We start from the raw sequence: 25,993 nt of genomic DNA on the forward strand, positions 1-25,993 counted from the left end.
CTAGCTTCCGCGCATGCGCACTTGACTGGCTCTGGGAACGGAGGAAGCTGAAAGGCAGGCCGAGAGACCACCCCCAAATTACAAAGGGGCCGCGCCCAGTGGGCCGGGCGCTGCCAAATGTGGGGGGTGAGGAGGAGCCTTCGTCGGTCCGCCCCACAGTTTGGGGGAAGGGGCCTTATCACCCCACCTCACGGCGGGGCGGGCCCTGGGGCAACCCCAAATCCCTCGCCCCCCTTCTGCCCCGCTCCCACAGAACCTGGCTGCGACCAGACCAGCGTTCGGGTAGGAAAGGCGAAGCGGGTCGGTGGGGTAACGCCGCTCCTCATGTCCACCCGCCCACGTGTGGCGTGGCTGAGGCTCAGCGCTGTTGCAGTAACAGCTAGAGGGCTGGCGCAAGCTGGCCGGTGTCTGTTGGAACAGTATTCATTGACCGGTTGCTTTTTTCAGAGAAATAACTTGCGAATAAAACCAAACAAAAATCTCTTCCAGTGACATTTTCTATACAACTGCTTCCTTCTGTGGAGACCCACTTTACATATGCTTCTGCACAGAGTTCAGTTAAGCTATTGTGAATTTTGATTCGCTTATCAGATAGGCAAGAAGAAAAGGAGTACTTGTGGCACCTTAGAGACTAACATTTATTTGAGCATAAGCTTTCGTGAGCTACAGCTCACTTCATCGGATGCATTGGGGGGGGGGGAGACACAGACTAACATGGCTGCTACTCTGAAATTTATCAGATAGGCTAATGCCAAAAAATACCTTGTTCATTTCTTCCATAGTATACAGAAAGCAATTGTTTACTCAGAAACATGTGAAACTTTTTTGTTCACTCTCTGATCTCAACCATCAGCCTTATCTGTGAACTACAGCATTCTGGGAAGCAATACACAGTTGCCAACTTTCATGCAGTAAATAAGCACCCTGACTTTCACAATAAGCCAAAAATCAAGCCAATCCCATTTCAAAACAAGGCTAAAACAAGCCAATCCCTAAGAACCTCAACACTCTGACTAGATCGCCCAGGCGTGCAGTGTGGGACTGTGGTGGGCCTGCTGTGCACCCCTGACTCTCCCCTCCCTTGCCCCCCTCCCTCCCCGCTTGCTAGGAGCCAATAGAAAAAAAGAAGCAACAAGTTACGAGTCCAAAACTAGCCAACAAGCAACTCACAAGCCAATTAAGCCAAAACCAAGCCCAATTTCTGCATTTTTTCCCACAGGTTTGGCATATCTGTAGTAATACGAAAATAAGCATATATCAAAGATACCCATTGGCTTCAGAACTCCCACTTGCAACACTGCTACAAGTTACCTTTAAACCAGGAGAAGCATCTACCCTTCGGTAACTATTTCACATTCTTAGGGCTTATTAGAAGAAATAGAAACTCAGCCTGGTATAAACTTCTGTAAAACTTTGCACATGTAGCGTTTCCTCTTTCTCAGGGATGTGAGTCATAACATTATAAGCGAACAATGTATTCCAGTAGAGCTTTTAGTTCATTTTGGATTGCATACAAAAGAAAAACTTCTAAGATTCCACAACATTTAGTTTAATAACAAACTGAAGTTTAGTTTAGTCTCTAGCTTTCACAAACTCATCTCAAAGTTTTCTTATCAAATATTAGCTGTAGTCCACACCAAAATGTCATACTTCTTTAACACCTTTTCAAAATAAAAACTCAGCCCTCTGTTATCAGGCAATATAGTCAGTGGGTGGAGGCAGGGTTGTGGTTATTTACATTAGCCAGTTCCAACTACCCTGAACTGACAGAAATTCCCATGGAAATTCTGGTTACGTTAACTTTGACTGAGATATGGGACTGTTTTTGGAAACTTTAAAAAACATCTAGGGAATACTTTTAACTTTTATTAATATGTGGTATCTGAATTTAGTTTATTAAAGACATAAATCAAAGTTGGCTGCTGCTTAGCTTCAACTGGTTTTCACAAGAGAAAAAAAAAAAAACAAGGAGAGAAGCCAGTCATATATCGGCCAAGTGTCAACCTTGTGAGAAATCCCACAATATGAGAAATCCTGGAGCCCTCAAAAATGAAGGAACGTGAGGTGAATAGTATTAGAATAGGATGTATCAAAAATGAATGTGTAATTACAGAATTTATTTCAGACTTGGCAATAGCCTTGTGTTCCCAGATATTGCAAGCACATAGGTGAGGAACTGTTAAGGATCATTCACTGCCTCCCATCTACATGCAGAACTCTCACTGGCATCCCATGATATTACCATAACCATCATGATGCATACACAATTATGTTTTCACCGTATATACTAGCCATCCAGCTACATTACACAGCCTTATACATTATACAAATGTGTAAACTTTAATTTTCATGAGTTCTCGTTTCCCTGTTAGAGCACTGAGTTCCCATTCCCCTTCTCCTCATTCAAACACACCTAAGGCCCCAACCCACAAGTTTCTAAATGACTTCAAGTCCTTTTATATCAAGAGGAGTTGAGGGCACTTGGTACCACAAAGGATAGCCTGCACTAGAGGCCCAGTGGCAGATCCACTCTTTTTGACAGAGGAGTAAACTAATCCCTTTGTAGATCATTTAGTGTTTCTCCTTCATTAGTTTCCTGAATGGGGTGTGTTGCCTTCAATCATCGAATTTGCTGCTGGTCCAGTGAATAGGAGACCAGGTCACCAGCAAGGCAACCCATACATTTCCATTTAATTTTTTTTATCATCTCTCCTAGAACAAGGGAGATTGTAATAATTAGGTGCATCCACTAGATGTCCACATTTCAGCAAATTTCAGCCATAACACCTTAAAAGAATACAGTAGGCTCCCGCAGAGCATGTAGAACTTCCCTAGTCTATTGAAAAAAGTAAACAAAATTTTTCAGCTTACTGGGTTTTTTTCCCACGAATGGGTTTGTCAGGCTTTTGGTGTAAAATTGCACATGATTCAACACAACAGCCAAAAATAACTCCATTTTTATTATATTTATGATGCTAAATTTACAAAAGGAAACTTTTTGACTGACACACTCTTCAAGTACCTAATATCAGTGGTTTTCAACTAGGGGTATGCATACCCCAGGTGGTACGCACAGGTCTTCCGGGGGTACAAGAACTCATCTAGATATTGGCCTAGTTTTACAAAAGACTGCATTAAAAGCACTAGCAAAGTCAATACAAACTAAAATTTCATACAGACAAAGACTTGTTTATACTGCTCTATATATTATACACTGAAATGTAAGTACCATATTTATATTCCAATGGATTTATTTTATAATTATATGGTAAAAATAAGAAAGTAAGCAATTTTTCAGTAATAGTGTGCTATGACACTTCTGTATTTTTATGTCTGATTTTGTAAGCAAGTGAGGAGAAACTTGGGGGTATACAAGACAAATCAGACTCCTGAAAGGGATACAGTAGTCTGGAAAGGTTGAGAGCCACTGCCCAATATTAACTCACTGATTATATTCACTCTTCTTATGATTCTCCATCAGATGGCACACATACAGTATTAAAGAGCAAGAAAAAAATAGTGGGAAATTGGAAATTATAGTTTTGGTGTTAAATTTACAAAATGGCTTCAGTTTTGTCTCTAATTTTTCCCAATGTAGTTCCTTTTGCGTTCATTTCAGTGAGCACATTTCCACAACTCTGGCACACGTTTTTATAACTCTCATGCACAATGGTTAAGCACATACTTCAGACATCGCAGCTAGCTTCTAATATTGGTGTGTAACATTTGGCTGGTCATTTGACTGTTTGATTGGTAATGGGAAGAATAATTATACTAGCATGCATGTAATCATGGTAATTGAGCACACATGCTTTTGCACTCACAATTCTAAAATTGGGCCTGCATGCACACGTTTTTGGGTCTGATTCTCATTTCCACTGAGGCTCCTTTTCATTGTTCTAGCAGTGCAAAGGGGCCTTAAGGGGAGTGAAAATTACAACATTTACTACTCCCTTTTAAAGCATGTTCCCGTCTCCTGCCAAAATAATGTATTTAGAGCTCATGAAAGGTGACAGATCTTCTATTTATCTGCAGAACAGGCATAGATTAATAGATTCCAAGGCCAGAAAGGACCATTGTGATAATCTAATCTGACCTCTCTGGCAGCAAAATTTCTCCAAAACTGCTGATTTGCCTCATCATAGATCAGGCCTGAACAAGTTAGTAATACTCCCATTAAGTCCTAGGCCTATCTGGTGATACTGCTAACATGGGTACCAATTAATGTCCTCTGTGGTGATGTTTTTGTGATTGGGACTGTTGGGGGTTGGCTGTGTGCTCCAGGCTGGCAGTACTGCCTAATGGCAATACTCCAAGACATAATGCCTAATGGCAAGAGTCCAAGGGTCAATTTACCTGGCAGTTACAGTTCAGGGTAGTGTGGCCCCCTGGTGAGAGTCCAGAGGACGCCTTGCTCAGCAGCTATGATTCAGGATAATGAGACCCAGTGCAAGAGTCCAAAGGTCGCTTGGCCTAGTGGCTATAGTTTGGGGGTAGAGGAACCTGGGTCCACCTACTCCACTGGGTTTCAAACCAGGGATCTTCAAAACAGTAACCCTTGCACAGGTCTCAGGGCCTGATACCCTCAAGCACACTCCCTGGGTTACTTCCTACCCTTGTTCCAGTCCCTCCAGTGTCATCTTTGGTTGGACTTGGGGTCCCTCCTGTGTTCCCCTCTGATCCATCTCCAGTGTCTGTTCTGCTGGCCACAGTGAGTTGTCACCCTTAGCTTCCGCTCGACGGGCTTCCAGCAGCTTGGCTATGAGCCTCTGTCCTGGCAACTTCCTGGCAGGAGGCAGCTGCATGTGACTGCTCTCCTCCTCAGTCAGTCCAGATTGAGTGTCGTCCTTCCCTTTTAAATGCTCCCTTCCTCTGGGAGCATGCCCTGCAGAGGCAAGGGGGCATGGCCTCTTGAGCCCACAGCAGCTCTTTTAACCCTCGCCTCACAATGCGGGGCTGGTATACCCCATCATAGGGACACCTCAGAACTGGACTGAGGCCACCAACTAACTTCAGACACTGGCCAATTCCAAAGATTTGAAGTGTAGTAATGATTTCAGATTACAATCTATCCTGGGCTGCATTCATAGGTTTGACCTAGAACTGAAAACTTCATTTTCAATTACTGTTCCCCTTCTGGTTTGCTTAGCATTTGCCGTTTTATTAAATGTAAGGTAAAATAGGCGTCAGAGGATGATATGCACCTGAGCATTGTAAGACTGAGCTGCTGGGACCAAATTCAGCCCTGGCATAGTGGCTATAACTCCCACTGAAGTTGTACTCACTTACTCCAGGATTGAATTTGACTCCATGCCTTTTGCCTGGTTTATAATAGAGGGTCAGAATAAGGACCTTTTTTAAATCATAAAGTTTGTCTGTATGTTTTCACCATACAAGATGACAAGTGGGTGTTACCCCACATAACCTCATCATGGCCTGATTCATCAAGGCACTTACACTTTAAGCACATGAATAATTCTGTTGACTTCAATGGGACTTCTGTATCAGGGTCCATATATTTCTGAAATATGTGTGGATTTAAGATTTATCCTAAATACTGCTCTGGGATCATGTGTCTTAACTTTCTAAAGGACAGAATAATAACCAGATCAGGATAAATCCCTAAATCATCACATTTTTAAAACTGAAATAAAGCAAAAAATTAATTTGCTGCCAAAAGTATATTGCCTTAAAAAAACATCCTCTTATGAAATATGTCCCAATTTGTAATATTTACTTTCCGTTTATTTAATAACAGGAAAAGGTTTGCAGCTCCTTTGTTGAGTTTTACATGTCAGCAGCTTAAGATTCCTCTTGCTTTTTTCAAAATTTAATTTTATCAGAAAAAAACCCATACGCCATGGCCTATACTAGGAAATATTCTTTATTTTAAATAAATTTATGAAGAGGCAAAGGAAAACAACTGCCTCTCATAAACCAGTGGAAGTACCCTTATAATGGATTGGTGGCTGGGCCTCCTACCCACTTCTGCTTCTTCGTCATTGCTACTTTTTCTCCCATGATCTCATTACCTCTCTGGTCTTTTTTTAAACTAAGATTTTTAATTTTTAAATTCTTTTTTGTCCCCTCCCTTACCTGCTGGGCATCTCCCTCCCCTGGTGGCTCAGCTCTACTCAGCAGAGAGTTAGATGTTGCTCAAGCCTGGGGAGTGCCCATTGATGGATCCATAGGACCAGGCTTGGTGTGTTTTTGCGACTGAGCTGAATGTCACAAGAGCAGAGAAGTGACGCTTGAGGTTGGTGGGCTGCTTTCTGATTCTGTGTCTCTATACATATGGGCTTCCTCTAGCTGTTGTGGCCGGCTGTACTAGAGTCCTCTCGGGGAACAGGGAGGGAAGGCAAGTGGTTTTCAAAGAGCTTTACACTTCTTACAGCAATCCATTACATTGTTGTATGCAGTGTTGTGGTAGCCATGCTGGTCCCTGGATATTAGCGAGGCAGGGTGGGTGAGATAAATATCTTTTATTGGACCAACTTCAGGTCTGAAGAAGAGCTCTGTGTAAGCTTGAAAGCGTGTCTCTCTTACCACCAGAAGTTGGTTCGATAAATGATATGACCTCATCCATCTTGTCTCAGTAGTACTTACATCCATTTAGGCCTTGTCTCCGTAAAATGACAGCCATGTTAGAGGATCAAGTTACAGCATGGTTTTGTCCTAACCATCTTAAAAAAATGGGATGGTTTTGCCACTGAAGGCCAGACCAAGTCATGATAAGTAGTCTGGTTCTCTTAATATGGTTATAACATGCTTTGATCTTGCTTTAACATGATTAGGACACAAGCAGGTGGTAACTGGATTCCCTAACATGGTTGTAACATGGTTTCAGCCATGTTAGTCCGTATCCACAAAAAGAAAAGGAGTACTTGTGGCACCTTAGAGACTGTTTTCAGAGTAGCAGCCATGTTAGTCTGTATTCGCAAAAAGAGAAGGAGTACTAGGAGTACTCATCTGGACTACAGTTACAACAGTCTCTAAAAAAGAAAAGGAGTACTAGTGGCACCTTAGAGACTAACCAATTTATTTGAGCGTAAGCTTTCGTGAGCTACAGCTCACTTCATCGGATGCATTCAGTGGAAAATATAGTGAGGAGATTTATATACACACAGAACATGAAAAAATGGGTGTTATCATACACACTGTAAGGAGAGTGATCACTTAAGATGAACTACTACCAGCAGGAGAGCAAGGGGCGGGGGAGAAAACCTTTTGTAGTGATAATCAAGGTAGACCATTTCCAGCAGTTAACAGGAACGACCGAGGAGCAGTGGGAGGTGGGGGGTGGGGGAAAAATAAACATGGGGAAATAGTTTTACTTTGTGTAATGACACATCCACTCCCAGTCTCTATTCAAGCCTAAGTTAATTGTATCCAGTTTGCAAATTAATTCCAATTCAGCAGTCTCTCGTTGGAGTCTGTTTTTGAAGTCTTTTTGTTGTAATATTGTGACCTTTAGGTCTGAGATCAAGTGATCAGAGAGATTAAAGTGTTCTCTGACTAGTTTATGAATGTTATAATTCTTGACATCTGATATGTGTCCATTTATTCTTTTACTTTGAGACTGTCCGGCTTGCCCAATGTACATGGCAGAGGGGCATTGCTGGCACATGATGGAATATATCACATTGGTAGATGTGCAGGTGAACGAGCCTCTGGTAGTGTGGCTGATGTAATTAGGCCCTATGATGGTGAATTTATTTGAGCATAAGCTTTCGTGAGCTACAGCTCACACATCAGCCACACTATGGGAGTGGATGTGTCAATACACAAAGTAAAACTATTTCCCCATGTTTATTTCCCCCCACACACACACACCCCACTGCTCCTCGGACGTTCCTGTTAACTGCTGGAAATGGCCCACCTTGATTATCACTTCATTATGCTCAAATAAATTGGTTAGTCTCTAAGGTAGAGACTGTTATAACTGTAGTCCAGATGAGACTTTAGAATGTTTCGATTTTGTGCTCTTTGTTTAAAAAAATAAAAAATAAAATAACTCATAAAAGTAGGTTTATATCTGAACTATGGGGCAAATCCTGCCCCTCCTCCTTTCTGAAGCCATGGAAGAGACCCTTGCACTGGAATCCAAAAAAGGTAGTAGAGATAGGACTTGGGAGGAATTTGTAAATCTATAGTCGAGGGCCTTTTTTAAGCAGCACACTAATTCAGAGGTGCTCCAAATCTCAGAGGATGTATTTCAATTTGAAAATGATAGCTTTCCAAACTATTAACCCTTTCCAAGACTGGCATACTTCAGTGCACCTGACTGATAAATGCTGCTGCATTCCTGAAGGCTATGTTATTCTGAGATTGTGTTTTTGCATGCTTATTCTCACACAGGATAAAATTACACCAAGCTAAAGTTCTCTTGCTCAGACCCTTCCTGCATAAATTTAAAACAGAGACATTCAGTCAAACAGTGTGTGGGGCTGCATTTGAATGCTGACAGTCCAGTCACTGCAATGCACTGTGTTATGAAATCTACTGTGCTGATTAATGATCTGATAAAATGTCATGTCACAAAGGAAGAATCTGATTAACAGCCACGTGACTACTGGTTATTTGTACTGTCTTTCAGATCTGTATTAGAGTAAATACAAATGTACAAAGTGAATATAAACAGAATGTTCCTACAAGATTTAGCATGTCCCTGCAAGATTATACATAGGCTTGGAAGAACTAGATTTTTATTGGTAAATGTCGATTTCACCATATACACACAAACTGACAATAATAGTCAAAATTTACAGATAGGCAAAGTAAGAAAAATGCTACTTAAGAATTTATTATAATTTGATTTAAGGATATTTACTTTGTATATTTTGACAGTGATGTCGACAATTTGTGTTTTAAGTTATAAAGTTTTAATTTTTTGAATCTCAATGTTTACTGTCATTAAATAGTTATTGTCCAACCCCCCAAGTATCTGATCCCCCATGATTTCCCTCCACTATGAACATTGAAAAAAATCAGTAAAAACTAAAAAAAGTTAAAATGAACATGAATATTAGCTGTTGAAATTATAAAAAAATCAAATTCTGCCACATCTAATTATACATATTTGTATAGTGCATAATGCTTGCTCCTCACCCCACTCTTTTACTGACAATAGCAAGCAACAACAACAAAAATCACACAGCCCACTCTCCTGCTGGTAATAGCTCACCTGAAGTGATCACTCTTGTTATAGTATGTATGGTAACACCCATTGTTTCATGTTCTCTATGTATATAAATCTCCCCACTGTATTTTCCACTGAATGCATCCGATGAAGTGAGCTGTAGCTCACAAAAGCTTATGCTCAAATAAATTTGTTAGTCTCTAAGGTACCACAAGTACTCTTTTTCTTTTTGCGAATACAGACTAACACGGCTACTACTCTGAAAACAGCCCTAACTGTATAATTTACTGATCTAAAATAGATTAGATCATTTTTTTCAATATCTAACATATTTTCTATAAATGATTTCCATTCTGTTTATTCTGAAACATTCACAGCTTGAATTGCTTATTAAATGAAGATCACCTAGAATCTGTCACAGATGGAAAAACTACATCTGTGAATCAGTGTACTCCATTCATTGGTTCACACACAGCAAGTCCCACAAATCTGCTCCCAAATCTGCAAAATGTTTCTGGGTGCTGGCTTATGCATCTGGAGCTTAGCTGAAAGGTTTGTAAAAAAATCACATGGGATTACTTAGCTTTCTGATAAATATGCCTCTGAGGAGGCTCATGTATATGTTGTTTAGAGCGGAAAATTCTGGAACACTTACACTTGCTAAATTTGCTCCAGGTATATTTGTTTCAAACAAATATATTAGAATAACTGGAACAGTGGGATAAAACTTCCTATCAAATCATGCCTCTTTGGGATAGCATGGACAGATTTACATGTAATCTAATGTCTGCCTCTCTCCTCTCCACTCCCTCTCCCCGACCCAATTAACTGTGTGGGGGATGATAATATCCTGGAAGACAAAAGTCTCCATGGCACATTTATTCCACTTTCAGTTGTGTGTGCATATGGCTTTCAGGACATAATTGAGACCCTAGACCGAAACTCTACCCTTATATATGCGGGTTTCCATTACAGTTGGTGGACCACAATCATGCAAGGACATCACACCTTTATGATCTCCAGTCTTGACCACTACGAGCTCCGCTGTGGCCTTCCTAACACCCATCTTTCCATCCTCAGGTCCAATCAAAACACAGCTGGTAAGATTGTTTTCCTGACCCATTGTAATGACCATACCACCCTGATTCTCCTTCTCCATTGAAGAGATACAAATTTATTGTCCTTACAATTAAGGCCCTCCACAATTTAGCCCACCTTCATTTTACCAAAAATCTGGATCCTATTGCATTGCCTTCTATTCCACCAGCAGTGCTGGCTTCCATCATCCGCTTGCCCATATCTCCCACAAGCATCTTTGTTCTCTTTTCCATGCCACCCTTTACGCATGGAACATCCTCCCCAAATGAATCAATAGGGCTACTACCCTGTGTTTCTTCAAATCCCTCCCTAAAACACACTTCTAGCAGCATTCTTATGATAAATTGACAATTGAGAATGGCTTGGTCAATGACCAGCAAGGATTACTGATATAACTAATTTCTCGTTTATTTCTTAAAAACTTCCTCTGACTTGAAATATGCTAATTGTTATATAGCTAATATGCATTCCTCCCACTGTTACAAAACAATTGGAGGGGGTGAATGAGGGTAACACCCGTTTGTTGCATCAGGCTAGTCTACACTGCAGACTCTTGCTGGTGTAACTATGTGGGACGATCCCTGACTGACATAACCAAGCTGAGAGAAACCCCGAGACACTTATATCAGTGAAATTGTGCTTTTAACAGTATCACTTGTTTCAGTCATCATGGAGTCATTTTGCTATCCTGCTACAAAGCACAGCGTTGTCAGTGTAACTACATCCACACTAGGAGTGCTTTGTCAGTAATAGTATATATGTAAAGCATGCCTAGCATAGACATGGCTTTAGTTTAGATTATATGCTCGTCAGGGAAGGGACCATGTTTTCAAATGTGTAATGGAGCCTCAATCCTTCTTGAGTCTTTGGGCATTAAGTACTGCAAATACATAAAAACATGATAGTAATCAATTTATTTAAAGGTAAAGGTATATTGTAGAAACTATAGGAGATCCCAAACTAACAGAATATAATTGTAGATTTATATGGCAAATCCATGCAATTTATATATATATAAAAAAACAAGAGAGTTGAAATCACTTACTCATTTCCCCCACGTAACACCTAATGACCTCACAAACACCTAATGCCATGCGGGACATGCAGTTGTCATTTGCTACTGTGGAAGAAAAACAGAACACTGAACTCAAGTAAAAAGTCTTTGAATTCACCTTTAAATTCAGAATAAAAAAATCTATTTACACTCAGTACGCCTTACTGTACAGCAAAAACAAGTTTACTTCACATGCCATTTTCTTTTATAATCTGCTCTGACTCAAGTGCTGAATAAGTATATTATTTACAAAATATCTCTATCACCACACATTTATCTTGCCAAAAGGAATTAAATGGTTACACATTAAAACCATTTTTATATGCATGATACGCAACAGCAGACATTAGTATATGCTATTGTAAAACTTGTTCTGTTTTATATGCTGCGAAACAACTTACTGAGGCTTAAAGGAAAAGGTGGCTCCATAGAAGGAGGGAGGGCTAAATACATTGAGGATTTAAGGGAGCTCTTCTTTACCAATTACGCGCTTCTGATAGAACTAAAAAATTTATTTTTTAAATTCTTAACTCAAAGCCCAAATGTCAGTATACAATTTTAATCACAATGATTAGAGGTTTAGTTGCAGTTACTGGAGGAATAATATTGGTTAGAACAGGGAACTAAATATCAGGACTTCTGCATGTTAATCCTGACTGCCACTTACTTGCTCAGAACCTTTGGGAGGAGGGCAGAGGGGAGAAATCGATTAATTTCTTTATGCCTCAGTTTACTCATTTGTAAATGAGTCTAATAATGGCTGTCTGTCACAGTCACAGGCCTAGCTGCACTTCTCTCACCTTCCTGGTCTCTTTGAATGGCCCCCCTCAGCAGACAGGCTTTTTGCCTTTACTTCTCCCAGAGAGGAATTCTGCAGCTCTCCCACCCTTAGACAGTACCCTGGTGTCAACTGTGTTTACCCAGCAGGAACAATTGGGTTTGGCACGTGCGGTTCTGTGTCTTTGGGATTCTGTAACCAGTGGTGTATATAGAGAGCAGACACCTTTCTTAAAATCAAAGTATTGTTTATTCTCACAGTAGGAACAAAGCGTAAGAGAAAAAGATTTTTAAAACAACAAATAGCCTATAGGCATGTCTCTCTTACCTAAGGCCTACCATTCCCTGATAATAACCTAGGCAGGACTATCTTCTTTAGATATCCCAGTGGGTGTCTGTGTCAGTCAGGTTTTCTCTGAACATGTTTAACAATTATCTCCAGCTCTCTTGAGAGAGTCACTTTTTAAACTGCAATAGTCCTTTTGATCTTGCGTTTCCATTTTTTTTCTTGTCTAGCACTGACTTGTATCACCCCCATAGTTTTTACTGAGGGGTGGCATATTTTGCTTCTTGCTCATTTTTCCTGACAAACCCTCTAGTACTAAACCCACATATTCATGCAGTGAACATTCCCAATAACCAGGATAACACTGAGTATTCATAAATTACTATAGAGCAGCTACACGTCTATCACACTGGCTATCTCACAGGAATGTTGGGATGCTAAATTACTTTTTGAGAAGTACCTGGAGATTCCTGGCTGACCTCATGATGTATTATTTTTAGTCCAGATCTATAGATCTTAAACCACAGCTGTACTCTGGAAAATGGTGGTGCAAAGGTGGCACCTTCTTACCAAACAGATCTCTCCCTTGTGTATATTCAGAGTCATATCTACTGATGGTAGTCAGAATGTTTATCTATTGCCTTTCACTCCTGCTCTGCCTGTAGAGCCGACACATGTACAGATTCCACTCCATCCTGTGCAGCAAACAGAGTTGTTTACTAAGTTCCAATCAGCTACATGTGCACAAACCCACTGAAAGCAACAGGTTTGCACAGGGGTCATTGAAGGCATATCCTGAAGATAATGGTGTTGTGTGGGTGTACTTAAGGAATTAATTTGGCCTCCAGAACCTTTAGAACTTGTGATAATGTGTAAGATGGAAAGATCCTACCTTGGTATTCAGAACACAGGTTGAATCTTCTGGGATGCCAATTATTATTATTGTAAATGGAGCATTTTTAGGCACTGATCCTGCAAACACTAATGCACTTCTTACAAGAAGCCCCACCCAACTCATTGTTACCACATATGTGACTAAAGATGTGCATCTGCATAAATGTTTGCAGAGTTGGGCCCTCGTTATGAAAAATCACTTAGAGATAATAAACATGGAGCCTGAGAATGCTTTTATTCTCTTTTTTTGCATTGTCACTTTTCAGAGTAGATTCAAAGTATATTAAAAATCTGGGCACATTTTGGAGGATCATTGTTTGCATCCTTCCTGCAGGCTTTTAAGTAAAAATAGTTTGATGGCTACAAAACAAACTTTGTGTGTGAGGCACAAAGGTTTGGTCCAAATATATTTCATACAACCTGATGTAACGAGAATAAAAATGTTAAGATACACTTGAAATTATGCTCATCAATATTCTTGTATCAAAGCGTTTCAGTACAGTATTCCTTCTGTACGTTCCTTTATTATTAAATAGTAAACTATTACATTCTGGCTCTCAACATGATTAAGGTCCATTAAAACGCCATCTATGCTGCCAAGAACAACCTCATACCATGTGCTCACTATTTTCATGATGGTAAACTGTAAAGCTTAGTGAAATGCATTTTTAAGTAGCAATTTGTTCTTGGGTTTAGAGCACACAAGTACAGGAAGAGCTGAAGAACCTTGGTTTAGGTAATATAAATACTCTTAGAAAAACTCCATTTAAATTCAAAAGGCCAGATCCTCAGCTACTATATTTTGCCATAGCTCTAGTGATGGCTGATATACACCAGCTTAGAGTCTGGCCAAGTCTCAATGATCATTAGATCAAATTCAATCCTCTGATAATAATCCAGCCCCACTGAGTATAATGGTTTTGCACTGAGGTAACTGAGAGGAAGAGTTAGCTCAATATATTTAAAACAATAGGCACCTATTGTAATTACAAACATTAAAAAATATGCAGACAGTTAAATAATTTAATTCCTTATTTCCTATAAAGTCCCATGCAGGCAGAAGGAAGAGATGTCCGTGCAATATTAAATCATGGCCTTCAGAAGTTGGGATGTCTGTTGAATACAGGGAATTATACAACATGCACTGCCCAGGTTTTTGCTTAAAGATAAAAAGATGGATAATAAAAGTAGAATGCACAGTGGCATTCAGATGCTATTAAAATTGAGTAAATGCTATTATCAAGACAAGAGCAAGTTCAGGCTTTTCAATTAACGCTATAATTATTATTTAGGAAGAGTTGGAATGTGGCTGCCCCTTACAAAGATGAGAGCATAGAAAGATCACCTAATGAGCCGCTCTAAATAGTTGGAAACATTGCTGTTCAATATGTCATTCAGTCTGTTAGGAGTTTCAGACTATTTCTTCACTACATTTCTAACTGATGTTGCTTTATCCATTGAATGTGCACATGTTAAGCATGGACTCTTAAAGAACGTGAAGTCTAGTGTTGCTGACTGAATGTGACACCCAAGAAAGGATTAATATGGGAAACAGGTTTCAGGAGCTGCTAGAAACAGGGTTGTGCCCTCTATGTATGATCAGCTAATAAAAGTGCACTCTGAAAGCTGTAGTATTGTTCTGTGACTGAAGTATTAAAATGAATTCATAAAACTATGATTCAGCTATTTAGCAATCAGCAGCTCATTTGAAATGGCCAGATATAAATCAGGTGGGACTAAAAGAAAATATTGTCCAAAAGAAGGGAGCATTCCTGTGTGTTAATGTATGGGTTGGTAGCATGACCTTAAATGACCTGGTACCGATTGGCAGACCTTAGAGTTTGAGAAATGAGCTGTTACAACACATATTAATGGCATGGTTATCACATGATAACTGATGTCAGTAATGTCTATTAATGGGAAGTCTTGGGATTACAAACTATTAACACAACCCTTTGCAAGATTTCAGACAGATTGCATCAATTCTTGCAGTGGGTGCATGATTCTCTTGAGCCAACATTGTATATTTTAAACAAATGATTTGTGGTTGAATTTGGATGCTTGGAATAAGTAAAACAGCAACTGGCTGTTATGCAAGGTCAACACACTTTCCCCCATGGACTTTCTCAAGGATGCCACATGCTTGACACCTTTCCAATTTATTATTTATAGGCACCATAATCTAACAGACAGGATGCTGGACTAGGAATAAAAACATCTGAATTCTGTTTGTGCTCTCCCACTCACTCAGTGTATGACCTTGGCTAAGTCACTGCAACTCTGTGCCTCAGTATCCCCATTTTACAGATGTGGAAAATGTTATTTATCCACCTTTGTAAAGTGCTTTGGAAGCTATCCAGGAAAAGCACTGTTACTGAAGGATCTTTATTTCCTAATATGAGTTTTGAAAACAATTGTGGAATAATAGGAAAAATATGGATTCATAAGAAGAACAGCATCTGTTGAAATGCAAATTTACATTTCCAGCCCATTAAATATATATTATGCACATTTTAATAGCTTCATAAGCTTCATTTTACTTCATATGGGATATTCTGGTCTCTCAGGTAAACAACAGGCTTTTGAAAATATTTCCAAATTACGTGTTCACTTGAGAAAGAACTGGTGTGGTCGTTTTGGTAAATGATCTGCCTTTAGAAATGTGCATGAAAAATTACTTTTCTTTTATTTCTTAACACATAGTCACAAGGAAATAAAACAATCCCCAGCCCCAGACTTTTCAATATGCAGGTTACAATAAACTGAAAAGAGCCAGGAAATGTTGAATTAGGAAGAACTGTGTTTAAGAACAGACTTTAACTGTTCACTCACCTCCACAAATCCAGTACAGCAGTAGTAACTGATGTCCAGTACATGGGCCTTACAGATTGCTCACTCTGTGACAGATAGTAAGACAGGAGCCATGCTTTTTTTTTTTTTCTTTTTTTTTCTTTTTTTTTCTTTTTTTTTTTTTTTTAAAGAATACAAATACATCTGCTAGTGCAGATCAGCACAAGAGGGTCTATTGACTTTTACTTGTTTACACATCTGGCTAATCATCACAGCAACTGAAATATGTGAGGTGTTCATTCAAAACTAATTCCATGCTTGTGCCTTCCATTTGCCAACATTTCTGATCTTAAAAGCTGAACTGATATTTAACCAGATGAGACCAAGAGAAAAGATGAAAGAAGTATATTTTCTGTTAATCAAAATCTTCACACATAAAATCTGTAAATTATAGTTAATAGTATGACTTAAGTATAAATATCCACTAATATGCAAAAGGAATGTAGGAATTGCCAGAGTGGATTGGATCTGGGGTCCATCTAATCCAGTATCCTGTCTTCAATAGTGGTCAGTGCCAGATGCTTCAGAGGAAGGTGTAAGAATTACACTATGTTATTACAAAGCCTATTATTCTTCCCTCCCAACACACGCAGACACTGACATGATCAAATATTATGTATGCTGAGGTAGGACCAGGATTTTACTGAGTTTGAACTCACGGTTAAAGAGGTAATTCTTATTCTAGCACCAGCTCAAGTAGCCACTGCCAGGCTGTGTGTTTGAGATATATACTAGGTCCATGGGAAGGAAATCTTCACCCCCAGGCTGTTGACATGATCTTTAGCCACTGTTGCATGACTGCATGCAAAGTGGGTAGCCACTGGATTTCAGGCACAGATCCAGCAGCCCCAGCCCTGCTCCTCTGCTACCCCACCCTTAAATGAATACAGCCTTTAAACTGATATACAGAGTAACCCCTTAAGCATATGTAATGGAAACTATAAAGTATAAAACAGACTTAGACTGACACTCATGAACCAGGTGCAACATTATTACTGTTACATACACGTATGTCATGTTTTTTAAGATTAGTTTCAGATTCAGGAGGAATCCAGAGTTAATCATTGTAATTTAGACTCCTGCCAAAATATCCATGTAAATAATCTCCCCAGTGTTTATTCTGCATATCAGCAATTCAAGGAAAGCTCAACTGTTTAGTCTTTGTCACCTCACATCAATGTTAAATAATTTAAATGTACATACCCTGCTAACTAAGATATAAATAACTAGTTACTTGAACAACAGGACACCTAACATTCAAGATGCTGAATGTGATTTGTAGGAAGTTCTTGGTGGGTTTGATTTATCTTTCATTTGTACAAGGCTTAGCATTTTCAGCATTGGATGTCTCATGAAAGGAGGAGGTAGACATATTTCATAAGAAAAACAGCAGTCTACTGTATCTTATCACTCTATAGCCAAAACAAAAAGGAGGTGATCAAGTACTAGCTAGCTGTCTTTAAAGATACATTATTGCTATCTGCCTAACACCATTGAATAAAAGGATACAATGTCATTTATGCATTACTGTCATATACAGTATTTTGGTGATGCAACAATCAGTCCATATTCTGCTCCTGGTTACATCCGTGCAATTCCATGGAAGTCAGTGGGATCCGTAACCCACTGTTTAACTGCAATCAGCTCAGGATACAGGCAACTTTCTGCAGTAGTCAATCCGTACTGCCAGCACTACGCAACAAGTTTTCCAGGGGGAAGGAAGCATAGCTTCACTAATTGGAAAGAACATTGAAGTAAGCAGAATATAATTACACACTTTGAAATTGGCCAAGGCACTAGGTTAATACCCCTCTGCTTATGCAAAATGCCAGAAGTTCTTTCAGCGACCAACAGTGGCCAGAGTCTTTGTTTTACACCTAAACCAAGAGTTAGCAGCACAGTTCCCCCTAACCATGATTCATTACTTATAGAAGAGGTTTCAGAGTAGCAGTCATGTTAGTCTGTATTCGCAAAAAGCTTATGCTCAAATAAATTTGTTAGTCTCTAAGGTGCCACAAGTCCTCCTTTTCTTTTTATAGAAGAGGGACGTGGAAAACATCTGTTTGAGCATCTAGTCCATGCAGGATTGTTCCCTACAGTAAATTTCTAGTGCTTTGTTTCATCTCACTTTAAAAGTCCCAAGAAAATGGAACTTCCCTTGGGACTCTTTCTCAGTCATGGTCCTTGGTCACTTAGTTTTCCTTAATATTTAGCCTACACTTTCCTTTTCTTAATTTGAGTGCATTTTTCCAAGTTATAGCTCCAAAACGCAACATCACCATCCTATAAATGGTGTGGTTCATTCAGCTGAGTCATCAGGAAGTAACATCTTAGTCTGATCCATCTGATAATCATATTTCACTCCCTATAATCTGGAAGGCAATAAGTTGGACACACAGGGCAAAAGTATCCCAAATAGGTATCCCCATGTTTGGAGTTACCCTCACTCATCTGCGAACCACAGAGCACAGTCTGGTTTGTCTGGCCCTGAGGTGAGGTTAAATTTCTGTTGACTTTTTCAAATTCAGCCCTATTGCAGTACTGCAGGGTCATGTTGCCTCAACACTGAGTTTCAAAACATAGCAAAACCGACTTGGCCCTTGGATGATATTTTATTTTGTCAGAGCCTAAGAGGGCAGCAGCATTCTTAGCAGCAAGATGGTCTGAAACATCTGTCTCCAGCTTTCCCCTGACCTCAGGGAAATAATCTGTAATCTTCATATTTTAATTGCCACTGGGGTTTGTGGGCTGAGGGTGGGTGGGAATGTGGACAGGCTTCATATTTTTGCAGCTAAATTAATCCTACATGATGTGAGTGAGCGTGTGTGTAAGTTAAATGGCAGCCTAATTATTGTGGGAATAATGTAGCTACAATACAAAGACGTTAAAGTATTTGTGGGCTTCTTTTCCTGTCATTAACAACCTACACATCTTGGAAATCAGGGGTTAAATTAAAGTGACAGCACTGGCGCAAACCTTCTATTGAATCTACGTTGCCTAGGGGAGCACTGCACCCCCAGAGTATCCCCTCCTAGGCAAGATTCACACAGAAGAGGACTCTGAAGACGAAGCTTCTTGAGCCTGGTTGTGGAGATTCTCAGGCAAATCTGGGGCTTCCAGCCATCCTGCCAGTAGATAGAGCTGTAGCACCTGATGGGAGAAGCATTCCAACCAGGAGTAGCCAGTCCACCTCCCTTTCTCTACATGTGGATCGGTCCCTCAATACAGCTTCCCCTCTCCTCCCAAGAGAGACAGGAAAAAAGAGACCCACCCCACTCCATTTTCTTCTCCCTCTCTTGGTAGAAAGCTATAAATGCATAATGCATATTTTAATGCAAAATCTGTTTTTGAAACATTTTAGTCTCCTAAAACGGCATTGGCTATTTCAAAGTTTTCCAGCAATGTGCCCCTCCCCCCCTGCACCTCCCATTTTTATTTGCTTTTGCATCAGTACAGATTCTCCATCTTAGTTAAGAGTAAATGATGGCACCAACAGAAATGAGAGAGGGGAGCACAAGGAATGTTCCCCTACAAGCCCCCCCACCCCACTGCCCCACACACAAACTTTTGTTTGTCTGGGGATGGGATTGCATGGAGACAAACTTATCCTGGGTACATCTCTTCTTTTGGCCTCTTCCTCTTTCTCTTACGGCATACTGATTCCACAAGATGATGTCACACTGCAACACCAAATGGCGCCAAGAGACATCACGATGTTAGCAATATAATATAGGCATGTCATACAGGAACTCTGGTAAAAGACTGTCTTTATTTCTGGGTCCCAGCTACATGACATGGGTCACATTACAAAAGGATATAGCCCTGTCTGTGGTTGGGGTCAGTGACTCCTGTGTATGTGTATCAATGTGGAAGTTACAACCTCCCTATGAATGTGTGATCGCTTTTAACTTCTCAGTGAAATGTAAAGGAGAGCGAGATGCCATTTTGTTCTCTCACTTATTTTGAATTAAATTCATATTCTGCCATCTGCAACCATTGCCACATATCTTGGGTTGGGTTCAAGTTGCTTTATTTGGCAGCAAAGACAATTGAGTACAAACAGCTGATTGCGCAAACAAGTAAATTATTCCATTTCTCCTCTTGTGAAAGTTTAAAATTTTCCAGAAAAATTATCTGCATAATATAAAATTACCGTTTAGTTAGCACCAGCTCATGTGCTAATCACTACCTCCACCCATAACTTCTAGTATACATAATGATAAGGGACCCAGTTCAGCCCTAGTGTAAAGGGGCACAATTCCCATCAAATTCGGATGGGCCTACTGGAGTCATGTCTATTTATACCAAGGCTGAATTTGACCCAATAAATAAGATAGTATTAAATTACAATAATCCAAGAATAATTTTAATCTTAACAATGGAAAACACCCTAGAATTAATGCTATGAAACACTGCATCACGAATCAGGCATTATTCCTGCTTTTATAGTATATGACTGTTACGTGGCCCTGAAAAATATTTTGCATTCCACTTTGCAGTAAACTTCAATATGTATTGACAAAGGTTATTAAGTAGCACAAAGACACTGAAATGCGGCAGGAGATTTCTCCCACTGTTCAGTGGCCTATGTGGAATGAGTTGGTCTCAGTCCTGCTCCTAATGGAAAGGTTCCTGATCCAAGTGGAATTAGTAGCACCCATATTTATGAGCTCAGTAGAGTGACCAAGGACTGAGTACATACAGGCACTAAATTATTGTACACCCCTAGAGGTAGACTCCCCACGTTAGGGTTAGGCACATTGGTGACTTTCTGGATGGAAACTTGCAGTCTTGCTGCCCAGGCTGCATACATCCTATAGATAGGGACCTACCAAATTAAGGTTCATTTTGGTAAATTTCATGATCAGAGAGTTTAAAAAATCTTAAATTTCACAGTTTCAGCTATTTAAATCTGAAATTTCATAGTGTTGTAATCGTTGGGGGTCCCATCCCAAACGGAAGGTTGTGGGGGTGTTGCAAGGCTATTATAGGGGGGTCATGGTATTGCCACCCTTACTTCTGCACTGCTGCTGGTGGCAGCACTGCATTCAGAGCTGGGCAACCAGCCAGCAGCTGCCAAAGTCTGGCCACTCAGCTCTGAAGGCAGCATAGAAGTAAGGGTGGCAATACCTCGACCCTCTAGAACAGCCAGATTTCACTAAGGAGACCAGATTTCATGATCCATGACATGTTTTTCACGGCCATGAATTTGGTAGGGCCCTACCTATAAACAGTCTTCAGTCTCCAGAGATGTTAATTTGTCTCCTTTCACAAACATGAAATTCTCTTTGTACGTATTAAAAAGGAAAAAATAAATAAAACAAAACCCCTAATATGCCAGAAATCCAGCCATTCTTTTCAGAAATTAATCTGAAGAGAAATGTGCCACAAGAAACCCATGACACAGCCTGTTGAACAAACCTATTAAAACTTGTAGGGGTGCCATTTAAAAATAAATAAATAAAAGAGCAGGGGGTTACTTCATATCCCAAATTACTGTCTGATTTTGAGTCATGCATTCAGAGTCTGTAATGAAACCCATTTGTCAGATACCCAGAATAATACAGTCACTGTGTAGAAGATTTTTATTTTCTGTATAGGGCACAGGGAATAAAGAATACAATTTCTGCATATTTTAATGGGAATTATACAGCAGTTTCCCAGACACCCAGCCTGAAAATATATCCCAGTTCCCCACCTGCAGCGAGAGATTGTGCTGAGCTTACTGATGGGTGGCTGAATCAAAAGGCTAGCAGCTGAGCACGCCTAAGTACAAGGCTGAGGAGATCCCTGAAATCTTTGGTGTGACTGAGAAGCAGGTATGGGAAAGGCTGCTGGCTCCGATGTGTCAGGGATTACATGATAGGCGTCACATGAGTGAGGGCATTGCTGCATAAGGAAAAGCAGCAAATGTTTCGTGAAATGAGCTATGTCTTTCACTTCGAGGAATAGAATGGTGTCCAGGGTTATTTTCAGACACGGGCACCTGGTTGTGGTTGAATGGGGTTTAGGGACAGCCTGCTTTAGTTTCCCCATTGTTAGGCTAGTCACCATTTAGTCCAATGGCTAGTAGTTCCTTGCTGTGACTCCAGCTGGATTGTTAATAGTCTTTTCCCATTTCAGAGCAGAAAAGAGTCTGGTGAGTCAGGAGACCAGAAACCCTAACAAAGGCTCTGACTTCTTGCAGTTCAGACCCCTTTATTCTTCAGCCTTTCATAATCCCTCTGCTGGGGTTGGTAAGGGAACCCAGACCCACCCTCCCACCCACCCCTCTGGGTGCCAGTCCAAGGATCCTTTGTGACACAGTTTCTTCCAATCCCTTTCTGCTCCCCTGGACGGCTTCCTACCATGCCTCTCTTGTAGGCTGTTTACCAGACTTATGCTCGTTGAGCCTCTTATTCTGGAGGTAGAGGCAGAACCTGGGCAGCTTTCCACCAGTACAGTGCTGAAGGCTTCTGTCCACAATGGTTCCTCAGCCTCTCTGGAAGCCATCACTCCCCGTTTTTTTATCTCCCCAGCTGTTGCAGGGCCACCAAATCAGCTCTAGATAAGGAGGTAGCTCATCTTCCTGTTAACTCATTAGCACATGGGACAACATGGGATCTGTATACCCTGTGACAGGTGGCAAGAGCCTTTGACCAATGGTACTCAGCCTTTGATAGCTGGAAAGGCATTTCATGATCTGATGCAGCCACAGAACATTTTTCAGAGTAGCAGCTGTGTTAGTCTGTATCCTGAAAAAGAACAGGAGTACTTGTGGCACCTTAGAGACTAACAAATTTATTTGAGCATAAGCTTTCGTGGGCTACAGCCCACTTCATTGGATGCATGCAGTGGAAAATACAGTAGGATGATTTTATATACACAGAGAACATGAAACAATGGGTGTTACCATACACACTATAACGAGAGTGATCAGTTAAGGTGAGCTATTACCAGCAGGAGAGAAAAAAAAAACTTTTGTAGTGTTAATCAAGATTATGTGATATAGAGTGCTGGATCAACCCAATGAGCACTCACTCAGCAACATTTTGGGCCCATCTCTCCACTCATACTATATATATATATATATATATATAATCCTTTAGTCCCGCCACATAAAGAGCTCAGAAATGAAAGGATGGCACTGCAACCCTGTCTTTTCACAGATCTGGCTCTCCTAGACTATCTGTGCAGCTCCTCTTAACTCTCACTGGTGGCTGGCACATCGATCCTCCGCTGTTCAAACTAGTAGCATGCTATCCCCTCCTCTGGTGTCAGTACAGCTGTTGCCTTAATTGGTTGCTGTCTGAAGACAAGCAGGACCACTGCCCCCACTAGCATCCTGGATGACTGACGTGTGGGGAAAGGAGATGTGAAAAATACTCCCACCCACCCACTCCCCGCACCCACTGCAGCAGGGAACAGCACAAAACCACTCCCTACTACTGCCTCTGACTGCAGAGAGCGTGCTGAAGGCCACTGAACAAAACAGTAAACCCTGTACATGATGGAAACCACTTCAAGCCAAGGAGTGCTCCCAGCATCCCTAGTTCCAGCAACCTTGTTGCCATGTTTCAGACCAGACAGATCAAATGGGGTGCCTGCAAGAGCCACATGTAGGATTTGGAATTACTGCATGAAGCTAAAAAGCTAAGGGTGGAGGTTCAATGCATTAGACATGCTGTGGATGATAATCTGATTTCAAGACGGTGGGAAGAAACTACAAATATGTGTAGTCTGCACCAAATACTTGGGGTGTGTCCAGACTAGCCTTTATAGAGGGAATAACTACCTCAGGTTAATTAAGTGGTGGGAAAATACCCACATGAAAACATAACATGAGCAGTGCCTTGATCTGCAAGTAGTCTCATTGTTTTCAATAGAACTGTTCGTGGAGCAAGATACCAGTCAAAATGAATGCAGGTGATATAATCTCGCACATAATGGATGCGAGTTTATATTCCACCATTTGGAAACTGCCATCACTTTTGTATATTATTGCTGTGTAAAGCCCACTCCTCACACTGCTGTATGGCCTACCCTAGGCTAGACACTGGACTATTGCTGACTTTAGTTAAATATATACCTGTGTCATGCAGTCAGAAGCACAGAAGAGGACATTCTGCTCATTCCTTGCTATTTATTTCAATGCTGCATTCACTCAGTTAATCAGTTTTTGAATCCTTATGTCCAGCTTCTTCAATGTAGTGCCAAATTGCCTGGTTTGATCAGACAGAGTTACACATTTACCCAATTCTATACTCCCCAGTGGCAGCTGGAGTAATAATCAGGCACCAGTACAGCATATGAGGTGCAAAGTTCTCTTGCTGTTAAGTTCATAATTTCATTATCATCTTGTGGCAAAATACGGGTATCAATTTGGCAGGAACTCAAACAGTGCTATTGTGCTTACTGTTTGTCACTCCAGTATTTTGTCTGTATGCCCAATCCTACACAAGCAAGCCAAGGAATTTTGCTAACTCAGCTATAGCACTCGTGCTTTGCAAAGCTCTTTGAACACAAGTTCCCAGAGAAGAAATTCAAGAACACATTGCAGCAGGGAAAAATATGTTTTAAATACATTTAGTGAAAATTACTTAAACAGTTCATCAATCAAGTGACAGAACAGAGTAAAATGTTGTTTATAATCCTTCTTTGCTTTGGGTATATTAAAAGGTTAGTCTTTGGCAGGAAATTAACATCATATTTTATTTTTTTCTGCTTTTTTCTATTACTGTTTGGCGAATGGTGTGTAGTCTTAGTAAATTCCATGACAGACCCCAGTGCAATATGGGACCATTAATGAAACATCACTATTTTCTGAGAGTGATCGCATGGGACTGACTATTAGATAGGTGTCCAACATCAGCCAGAGGCTATTCATATATGTTTGAACTAGCATGGTGTGCGGGAAAGTAATTTGATTCAGCTGAAAAACAGACAAATACACACTTCCTTGATTTGTTTCATGCTGAGATTTCAAATTGCACATATTCAGAACATTTATTTTTTTATTTTACCACTGTTTTCTTTCTTTTCTTATGAAGGGTTGAATTTCATCTGGCTCTTTGTCTAGCAAGCAAAGAAAACCTATAGTTGAGCAGCAGGTTCAAGTCTTTAGCCTCTGCTAAATGAATCCATTTTATGTTTTAGTCACATGCTCTGTAACTGTAACAGAAATGAAAGAGAGGCAGAAAACCTGGTAAAACACAGGATTCAAGGTGAGGATGTATTTAATCTGATGTCCAAAATTAATAATTGTGTTCAACTTCTAAAAATTTAGAAAGACAGAGCAGGAGTTGAGAGAAGTTGAGAGAAGGCACTGGAAGTGATTAGAAGTATAGAGGTCAGAGGCTTCCATATAAAGAAAGATCAAAAGGATGTTAACGCCTTCAATTTGGAAATAAAAGAGTGAAGGGGAAATAAGGAGAAAGACGGTAAGTAGTTCATAAAAGAATGACTCCCACAGAAGAGAGTATTTGGATGGTCCTATTTCCCCAGTCCCGTAATACAAGAACAAGGGGATATTTGGGGCTAAATGTTCAAACCTGAGGCCAACAGATTCTGCAGCAAAAATGTGGGTGCACCCTTGCACCTGCAAAGCCTCTCATTTTTCTGAGAAAATCAGTGACTTTCACATTCTAATGGTCAACTAAACATGCAGTTAGTGCGTTGGCTCAAAATTGGGGTTTGCAGGCTTCAGGAGCAGATCTAGGTCTGAAAATGTCATTGCCAGTTAATTGGGAAAAACTCCAACACATTTAAACTAGACAAAAGGAAACCTACTGTAATGAAACACATAAGTCACGTGTGGCTCTCATTATTGCAGTACATTGGTGAGGGGAAACTGCGTAATATGTTTTTTTTTAAACAGTCTTTTGATAATAACAGCTACCACATATAAAATATCACT

The 25,993-nt window shown here is 40.3% G+C and overlaps 1 long non-coding RNA gene across 2 annotated transcripts in view; it reads left to right on the forward strand.

The window, feature by feature from the left end:
• Positions 1-57: 57 nt before the first annotated feature.
• The window catches only part of LOC142072738 (uncharacterized), a 38,214-nt gene continuing 12,278 nt past the window's right edge, over positions 58-25,993 (forward strand). Inside the window, exons 1-2 of one of the 2 annotated variants that reach the window (XR_012669280.1) lie at positions 58-282; positions 10,115-10,239. This is a non-coding gene — a long non-coding RNA (uncharacterized LOC142072738). Of the gene's footprint in view, positions 283-1,228; positions 1,342-10,114; positions 10,240-25,993 lie in introns of those variants that run through there. The other variant, XR_012669279.1, reaches the window with a different exon arrangement.

Source organism: Caretta caretta, chromosome 7 (assembly GCF_965140235.1).
Source record: "Caretta caretta isolate rCarCar2 chromosome 7, rCarCar1.hap1, whole genome shotgun sequence".
Taxonomy (NCBI): domain Eukaryota; kingdom Metazoa; phylum Chordata; order Testudines; family Cheloniidae; genus Caretta; species Caretta caretta.